A 10,467-nucleotide genomic window follows, 5' to 3' on the forward strand; every position below is an offset into this window, starting at 1 on the left:
GTGCACCCCTTTTTCGTATAGTTTCTTTATAACAACATCATGGCTGTATGGAATGTGTGTTTCTCTATGTAAATAACCTCTGATCTTCTAGGGTATCAACCCAAGACCCTAGGGGAATTTATCACTTAACAATGACTTAGGTTTGTTGAATTCCTTATTCAGTGCGATCTAGATATCTACCAACACAAACGTCGAGTTATTAGTGCAGTACCTAATGTACCACGTTAGCACACGATCCTACAAAGCATTAACCAATGTTGCTTTCTTCATTTGATCATTTGTGATACCCTGAGCTTCCCATACAACCCTCACGATGAACCAAAATTGGTTCGGATCCTCATTTCCCAAACCCTTAAACACCGGTAGCTTTACTGAGTTTCCCATACTGAATGGTGATGGAGGTGATGGTGGTGTAGGCGAAGGTATATGTGATGGAGGTGAAGATGGAGGCAGTGTGGGTGGATGGGGTATTTGCAGGAACCCTTGTTTTATCAACTGAATAGTGCTCTACCGAGAGTCCTGTGCTGGTTCCTCATCATCACTTAGAGGAGGTTCAATCAGCGGGCTATATTCAGGGCTTGTATTTCCTATGTTCCTAAAATTCCTTCCACTTCGTATAACCCCAATAATCAAGGTAGCTACATAACCCGCTTTTCACATAATAGCATCTTAATCAAGGTATTTAAATACCTTAAATACTTACCTTACAGCCCCTTGAAGAAGTGGCACTCTGCCATGCTACAACTAACCCAGGTATCAACCCCGAATTCTCTGATGAACCCTCCTATGATATGATTAAACCGGTGATAGACAACATGTGCGATCTTATCTTCAGAGGCTTCTAATATCCACACTAAGTCCAAGGTCCAAACTATTGGACCGTCACGGCTCAACCTTCCTTGGCCGTTTGCCAATTTCGCGATCCACTTGTACAACTCGACCAAGAAGGAACATAAGGATATCTCATGTATCTCTATGTACATGTATCTATCCAACCACTGTTATTTCATCAATTGTGGATTCCCGTTCTCTTGTGCCATGAATTCGTGGATATTTCTAACCAACTAGTCTTCGATCTCTTTCTTAGTTGGATTCCAATGATGCGACATCACACATCTCTTTATGAATATCCGGTCCTGAAAATGGAACCATTTGTTGGCATGATGGGCCCTGAACCAAGTTCAACATTAATTAGGCAAGTAAATCCCTACACTACTAGCCATTTCAGCATCAATCCACTGAGCACAGACTAAAGTCTCACCTGAAGCAGTATGGGGGGATGTAGGAACCAAGTTTCCACACCCTGAGATGGTTGTGATGTCGTTTTATATCCTAGCTCTACCTTCACGCAGATCGATAAGCCCTTTAAAGCTTACTGATATACTTCTCTTAATAGTCCTTTAGACCTTTGTGAAGGTCTACGAGTATCCTTCATGTACCCTAAATAGGTAGATTAGGGACTTACGCGCCTCTGTAATTACTCTTACTTCTATATTTACCCAGATTAGCTTAAATGGTGGATAACTTCAACATGCATTATGCTTATCTTCGCATAAACAAGATATTCTTACTTGTGTTCATATAACAAAGTAAAACACGTAGATTTGCGCATCAAAACAAAATTAAATAATAAACCCAGTATTGAACATAACATAATCGCATGCATTCATAACAAAAGTAAAACAGCTCATATACAGGTAATTCCATAATACTTCTCTTTATTGATGTTCAGATCTCTCTTACACACTCTAGCTACCCTGTGCACAGAGCTTTGGGGGCCCACACACTCAGCTACAGACTTCTACCCTAGGCATCTTCGCACTCAGCTGCATAGCCTCTTTCCTATGCTAGGGCTCTTCGATCTTAGCATTCACAGACCCATTACATTCATCAACATCAACTATCAACTATGAATCTCCTAGACTCTTCTAAGACTTCCCTTTTTATACAATACCATGGTCCGTGGACCAAGGATGAATTTCATAAATCCGACACAAGTTACATAAACCAAGGGTGGAGACTCTTGATGACTCTTTACATCTTTGCACTCCGCGACCACAAAATGCGGAGACTTTACATTCTTTATACAAAACTTGGGCCTTTAGCCCCAAAACATGGGATTTTAACCCCAAAATTGACCCTAGGGGACCCGTTCCTAACATTAACTGAACAACACTTTGCGGTGAAGCTTGTGTTGTTTCCTCATCATCACTTAGAGGAGGTTTGACCAATAGGCTATATTCAGGGCCCGTTCTCCCTCTATCCTTGAAGATCTTTCCACTTTGTGTAGCTCCAAACATCAAGGTAACAGTATAACATTTTTTTCACACAAGAGCATCTTAATCCAAGTATTTAAAGACCTTAAATACTTACCTCGTGGTCCCTTGTAGAAGCGGTGCTTTGCTTAGCTGTAACTGACCGAAGTATCAACTGCAAGCTCTGTCACAAATCCTCCTATGATACGATCAAGCCTGTGATCGAAAACACATGCGATCTTATCTTTCGAGGTTTCAAATCTCCGCACTAACTTCAGGGTCCACACTATCAGACTGTCAAGCCTCCACCTTCCTTGGTAGTCTTCCAATTCAGGGATCCACTCATATAATTCAACTAGGAAGGAACAAAAATAGATTTTGTGTATCTCTGTGTACAAGTATCTCTCCAACCATTGTTCTTTTGTCAATTGCAGATTTCTATTTTCTTGCGCCGTGAATTCTTGGATCTTCCTATCCATCCAATATTCAATTTCCTTCTTAGTCAAATTCCAGTGATGTGACATCAGACATCTCTTTATGTAGATCTCGGTCCCGACAAATGAACCATTTGTTGGCTTAGTGGGCCCCGAACTAGGTTCATTGCTAATTTAGCCAAACAAGTCTCGTCAATACTGGCCCTTTCGGCATCATTCCACGGAGCGTGGACTAAAGTCTCACCCAAAGCAGTATTGGGGGATGCTGGAACCAAGTTTCGACACCTAGAGATGGTAGCGATGTCGTTTTATGCCATAACTCTACCTTCACGTAGATCGATAAGCCTTTTAGGGATTATAGATATACCTCCCTTAATCGACCTCTACACGTTCGCAAAGGTTTATGACTATCGTTCACAGACCCTAATGAGGCGAATCAACCACTTACGTGCTTCTGTAATTATTCTTACTTCCATATTTACCTAGACTGACTTAAGTATCTGATAACTTCAATATGAATTAATATGTTTTTCGCGTAAATAGATATTATTACTTGTGTATAGATAACCATGTAAAACATATAGATTCACACATCAATAGAAAATTAAATCATGAAACCATTATTTAGCATAACATAACTGCATTTATTCATAACATAAGTAAATAGATCAAAAACAGATATTTGCAGAGTAATCTTCTTTATTAGTACTTCAGATCTTCTTATAGACTCTAACTGTCGTGCACACTCAGCTGCAAGGGTCTGCGCACTTAGCTGCAAACTTCTATCCTAGGCCTCTACGCTCACAGCTGTAGATCCTTCCTTTTACTTCTAAAGCTCTTCACTCTTAGTTCTTACTAACCCATCAATTACTTAACTACATTAGACTCTTTTAAGACTCTCCTTTTTATACAATCCCATGGTCCACGGACCATGGGTAGATCTTCTAAAGCCGACACAACTTACATAAAATAAGGGCAAAAACCCTTTATGAAACTTTACATCTATGCGCTCCGCGACCACAAATTGCGGATACTTTACACTTTACATACAAAAAATTGGTCTTTCTGCCCCAAAACTTTGGCTTTTAACTCCAAAATCGACCCTAGGGGACCTTGTCCCAACATTGTGTCTTATGTGTGTGAGTTTATTTTTTCGTTCTCTACTTTTCTGCATAATGCATCCATGCACTAATAATAGATAAATCCACATATCTTAAAGTTTAATAAATATTATTAGTGTAAAATTTTAGTATTTTAATAAATTATTATCAGATCTGTTGCGACGAATTGTCCAATGGAATATCCATGGAAATTTACAGATCATTTCGTATCAGAGCAGGTTTCTTTGGGTGTTTTTGGATATTTGTAGGGGATCCAGGTCGGCGGGCTCAGAAATCATAAAAATCTAATCATAGATGATGAATTTGTAAATGAACCGCGTGATCCTGCAAAGGTGAGGTTTTGGCTGCTTGAACAACAAGTCGTGGATATAAAATGCAATGTAAATTTCCTTATGGTGACCCTAAGCAATAAGCTATGGATATTTGGAGAATATGGGATTTTGAATGTAGTAGATGAATTAGAAGGGGGATCGAGAGATCAGGAAGACACGAAGAACCAACTGAAGAAAGAACCTAGAAAAAATCAACCCAGTTCAAGTGTCGTGAATCAATCCCTATTCAAAATGGAAACAAAAGATGATATGAAGAGGTACCGCAATGTGATCTACGGTTTGAATTTGAACCATTGGTTGCATCAAGTAGAAGTTTATTTCAACATCCATCAGATCAAGGAAGGGAAAAATATCTCATTCACGTGATTGAAATTAGAGGGAAATACACTGACTCTATGGGAGAGCCACACGGAAACCCTGTGGATGGAGGGAAAACCTGCAGTGACTAAGTGGGAGGATTTCAAAGCCCTAATTAAGTCACAGTTTTATGTTTTTTGGTACGTGGAGTACCAATAGATCCGGTGGCATTACTTCAGGCAAAAGTTGGGCCAAAGTGTGTAGGAGTAAACCACATGATTCAAAAAGATGGCTATAATGTAGGGTATCCCCCCAAAGAACCCCGATTTCCACAAGTGTTTGGGGGCTCTACATTGCCATCTTCATGAGAAAGTGATGTTGTTCAAGTCCAAATCGGTGGACGAGACTTATGTATAGGCACAATACCTGGAGAATATAGGTTTGGAAAGAGCACAATCAAGTGGATTGAAGCAAAAGGAGCAACAAGAAACTTTTGAGGGGAATAGGAAGAAAAAAGGGGGAAAACACTCTAGTGCAAATATCCTAGCAACCATAGAAACCACTACAACCACCACAACGTTCATGATCATAGAGAGGAGAAGTACTGAAATTTGCATCCAGAGCTAAACCCGAAGAACAAGAAGAAAAATAACAAGAAGGAGAATCTCATGGTTCCAGCACTCCCCCCCCCATACTACTTCGGGTGAGACCTCAGTCCACACTCTACAGACTATTGCTAAAAGGGCTAATAGTACAGGGATTTGTTTGGTAATTAACTCCAAATCTGGGTCAGGCCCCAACAAGCCAATAAGAAGCCACAAACCATTCGTAGTGTTTCCCATCTATCAGATTCATGTTAGCTTCACGGATTGTACACTTCAATCTCTGATCCAGATCCCAGGGTGTCTCACCAAGCTTCATCATGATCTCTTTGAATCCCACAATTGATTGCGCTTCAGACTTAGGTCTGTTGAATTCCTTATTTAGCACGGTCTAGATATCTGCCAACGTAGACGTCGGGTTATCAGTGTAGTACTTAATGTACCACGTTAGCGAGTGATCTTGCAAAGCACTAACCAACATTGATTTCTTCATTTGATCATCCATGGTACCCTGACCTTCCCATACAGCCTTCATGATGAACCAAAATTGGTCTGGATCCTTATTTGCCAAACCCTTGAACACCGGTAGCTTTACTGAGTTCGCCATACTGAATGGTGGCGGAGGTGATGGTGGTGTACGCGAAGGTATATGCAATGGAGGTGAAGACGAAGGCGATGTGGGTGGATGGGATATTCACGGGAACCCTTATTTTATCAACTGAACAATGCTCTGCAGAAAATCTTGTGCTGGTTCCTCATTGTCACTTAGAGGAGGTTCAATCAGCGGGCTATATTCAGGGTCTATATTTCCTATGTTCCTGAAATTCCTTCAACTTCGCGTAGCCCCGAACATCAAGGTAGCTGCATAACCTACTTTTCACACAATATCATCTTAATCCAGGTTTTTGAAGACCTTAAATACTTACCTCACAACCCCTTGAAGAAGTGGTACTCTGCCTTGGTGTAACTAACCTAGGTGTCAACCCCGAATTCTGTGATGAACCCTCCTATGATATGATTAAACCAGTGATAGACACCGCGTGAGATATTATCTTCAGAGGATTCTAATCTCCACACTAAGTCCAGGGTCCAGACTATTGGACCATCAGGCCTCAACCTTCCTTGGTCATCTGCCAATTTCGCGATCCACTCGTACAACTCGACGAGAAAGGAACATAAGAATATATCGTGTGTCTTTGTGTACATGTATCTGTCCAACCACTGTTATTTCATCAATCATGGATTCCTATTCTCTTGTGCCATGAATTCATGGATCTTTTATCCAACCAGTCTTTGATCTCTTTCTTAGTTGGATTCTAGTGATGCGACATCACACATCTCTTTATGAATATCACGGTCCCGACAATGGAACCATTTGTTGGTTTGATGGGCCCTGACCCAAGTTCAACGTTAATTAGCCAAGTAAATCCATACACTATTGACCCTTTTAGCATCAATCCACAGAGCATGAACTAACGTTTCACCTGAAGCAGTATGGGGAGATGCAGGAACCAAGTTTCCGCACCCTGAGATGTTTGTGATGTCATTTTATTCCCTAGCTCTGCCTTCACGTAGATCGATAATCCCTTTAAGGCTTACCAATATACTTCTCTTAATCGTCCTTTAGACCTCTGTGAAGGTCTACGACTATCCTTCACATACCATAAATAGGTAGATCAGGGACTTACATGCCTCTGTAATTACATTTACTTCTATATTTACCCATATTAGCTTAAATGGTGGATAACCTCAACATGCATTATGATTATCTTTGCATAAACAATATATTATTACTTGAACTCATATAACAAAGTAAAACACGTAGATTCATGCATCAATACAACATTAAATCTTAAACCCAGTATTCAACCTAACATAATCGCATGCATTCATAACAGAAGTAAAATAGCTCATACACAAGTAATTCCATAATACTTCTCTTTATTGATGTTCAAATCTCTCTTACACACTCTAACTACCTTGCGCACACAGATTTTGGGGTCCACGCACTCAGTTGCGGATTTCTACCCTAGGCCTCTTCGCCCTCAGCTGCAGAGCATCTTTCCTACGCTAAGACTCTTTGATCTTAGCCCTCATAGACCCATTACATTCATCAACATCAACTATCAACTATGACTCTCCTAGACTCTTCTAAGACTTCCCTTTTTATACAAACCCATGGTCCTTGGACCAAGGATAAATCTCATAAATCCGACACAAGTTACATAAACTAAGGGAAGAGACTCTTGATGACTCTTTACATCTTCATGCTCCGCGACCACAAAATGCGGAGACTTTACATTCTTTATACAAAACTTGGGCCTTTAGCCCCAAAACGTTGGATTTTAACCCCAAAATTGACCCTAGGGGACTCGTTCCCAACATTAACTAAACAACACTCTACGGTGAAGCCTGTGTTGTTTCCTCGTTGTCACTTAGAAGAGGTTTGACCGGCAGGCTATATTTAGGGCCCGTTCTCCCTCTATCCTTGAAGATATTTCCACTTCGCGTAGCTCCAAACATCAAGGTAACAGTATAAAATGTTTTTCACACAAGAGCATCTTAATCCAAGTATTTAAAGACCTTAGATACTTACCTCACGGTCCCTTGAAGAAGCGGTGCTCTGCTTAGCTATAACTGACTGAAGTATCGACCGTGAGCTTTGTCATAAATCCTCCTATGATAAGATCAAGCCTGTGATCGAACACTCATGCGATCTTATCTTTTGAGGTTTCCAATCTCCGCACTAACTTCGGGGTCCACACTATTGGACCGTCAAGCCTCCACCTTCCTTGGTCATCTTCCAATTTAGCGATCCACTCGTATAATTCAACCATGAAGGAACAAAGAAGATTTTATGTATCTCTGTGTACAGGTATCTCTCCAACCACTATTCTTTCATCAATTGCAGATTTCTGTTTTCTTGCGCCACGAATTCGTGGATCTTCCTATCCAACCAATTTTCAATTTCCTTCTTAGTCGGATTCCGGTGATGTGACATCAGACATCTCTTTACGTAGATCCCAGTCCCAACAACTGAACCATTTATTGGCTTAGCAGGCCCTGACCAAGGTTCAATGCTAATTTAGCCAAACAAATCCTTCCACTACTGGCCCTTTCGGCATCAATTCGCGGAGCGTGGATTGAAGTCTCACCCGAAGTAGTATGAGGGGATGATGGAACCAAGTTTCCACACCCAGCGATGGTAGTGATGTTGTTTTATGCCCTAACTCTGCCTTCATGTAGATCAATAAGACTTTTAGGGATTATCGATATACCTCTCTTAATTGGCCTCTAGACCTTCACGAAGGTTTATGATTATTGTTCATGGACCCTAATGAGGCGAATCAACCACTTACGTGCTTCTGTAATTACTCTTACTTCCATATTTACCTAGATCGACTTAAGTATCTGATAACTTCAATATGAATTAATATGTTCTTCGCATAAATAGATATTATTACTTGTGTACAGATAACAATGTAAAGCATATAGATTCGCTCATCAATACAAAATTAAATCATGAAACAATTATTCAACATAACATAACCGCATTTATTCATAACATAAGTAAATAGATCAAACACATATATTTGCAGAGTAATCTTCTTTATTAGTACTTCAGATCTTCTCACAGACTCTAACTACCCTACACACTCAGCTGCAAGGGTCCGCGCACTTAGCTGTGGACTTCTACCCTAGGCCTCTATGCACGCAGCTATAGATCCTTACTTTTACTTCTAATGCTCTTCACTCTTATTTCTTACTGACCCATCAATTACGTAACTGCATTAGAATCTTTTAGGGCTCTCCTTTTTATAAAATCCCATGGTCCATGAACCATGGGTGGATCTTCTAAAGTTGACACAACTTACATAAAATAAGGGCAGAAACCCTTTATGACACTTTACATCTACGTGCTCTATGACCACAAATTCTGGAGACTTTACACTTTACATACAAAAAGTTTGGCTTTCTACCCCAAAACTTTGGATTTTAGCCCCAAAATCGACCCTAGGGGGCCCTATCCCAACATTGTGTCTTATGTGTGTGAGTTTATTTTGTTGTTCTCTACTTTTCTGCATAATGCATCCATGCACTAATTACAGATAAATCCACAGTACTTAAAGTTTAATAAATTATAATAGTGTAAAATTTTAGTATTTTAATATATTATTATCAGATTTATTGTGACCAATTGTCCAGTGGAATATCCATGAAAGTTTACAGATCATTTCGTATCAGAGCAGGTTTATTTTGGTATTTTTGGACATTTATAGGGGATCTAGGTTGACGGGGCTGAAAATCATAAAACTCTAATCATGGCCGATGAATTTGTAAACGAACCTCGTGATCCTACAAAGGTGAGGTTTTGGCAGCTTGAACAACAAGTCGTGGATATAAAATGCAATGTAAATTTCCTTATGGTGACCCTAACCAATAAGCTATGAATATTTGGAGAATATGGGATTTTGAATGTAGTAGATGAATTAGAAGGGGGATCGGGAGATCAAGCAGACACAAAGAACCAATTGAAGAAAGAACCCAAAAAATATCAACCCAGTTCGAGTGCCATGAATCAATCCCTATTCAAAATGGAAACAAAAGATGATATGAAGAGGTACCACAGTGAGATCTACGGTTTGAATTTGAACCATTGGTTGCATCAACTATAATTTTATTTCAGCGTCCATCAGATCAAGGAAGGGAAAAATATCTCATTCATGCGATTGAAATTAGAGGGAAATGCACTGACTCTGTGGGAGAGCCACACAGAAACCCTGAGGCTGGAGGGAAAACCTCTAGTGACTAAGTGGGAGGATTTCAAAGCCCTAATTAAGTCACAGTTTTATGCTATTTGTTACGTGGAGTACCAGTGGATTTGGTGGCATTACTTCAGGCAAATGTCGGGCCAAAGTGTGTAGGATTAAACCACATGATTCAAAAATATGGCTATAATGTTGGGTATCTCCGCAAAGAACCCTGATGTCCACAGGTGTTTGGGGGCTCTACACTACCATCTACATGAGAAAGTGATGTTGTTCAAGTCCAAATTGGTGGACGAGGCTTATTTATAGGCACAGTACCTGGACAATATAGGTTTGGAGAGAGCGAAATCAAGTGGATTGAAGCAAAAGGAGCAACAAGAAACTTCTGAGGGGAATAAGAAGAAAAAAGGGGGAAAAGATAAAAAGATGGTAGCCAAAACACACTAGTGCAAAGATCCTAGCAACCATTGAAACAACTGCAACCACTACAACATTGATGATCATATAGAGGAGAAGCACTGAAATTTGCATCCAGAGCTAAACCCAAAGAACAAGAAGAAAGATAACAAGAAGGAGAATCTCATGGTCGCTGATTCGAGCAAATAAGTTGAAAGTAGCTTAGACATGGATGAGAAGATCGTATGTACATCACTATAG

The 10,467-nt window shown here is 40.0% G+C and overlaps 1 pseudogene; it reads right to left on the reverse strand.

Moving 5' to 3' along the window:
• LOC149224749 (uncharacterized) overlaps positions 1-5,648 on the reverse strand; it is a 64,041-nt pseudogene extending 58,393 nt beyond the window's left edge.
• Between the last annotated feature and the right edge of the window lie 4,819 nt (positions 5,649-10,467).

This window comes from Pinus tabuliformis, chromosome Q (genome assembly GCF_031772625.1).
Source record: "Pinus tabuliformis cultivar Carrire ecotype Pingquan chromosome Q, CPIR1, whole genome shotgun sequence".
Taxonomy (NCBI): domain Eukaryota; kingdom Viridiplantae; phylum Streptophyta; class Pinopsida; order Pinales; family Pinaceae; genus Pinus; species Pinus tabuliformis.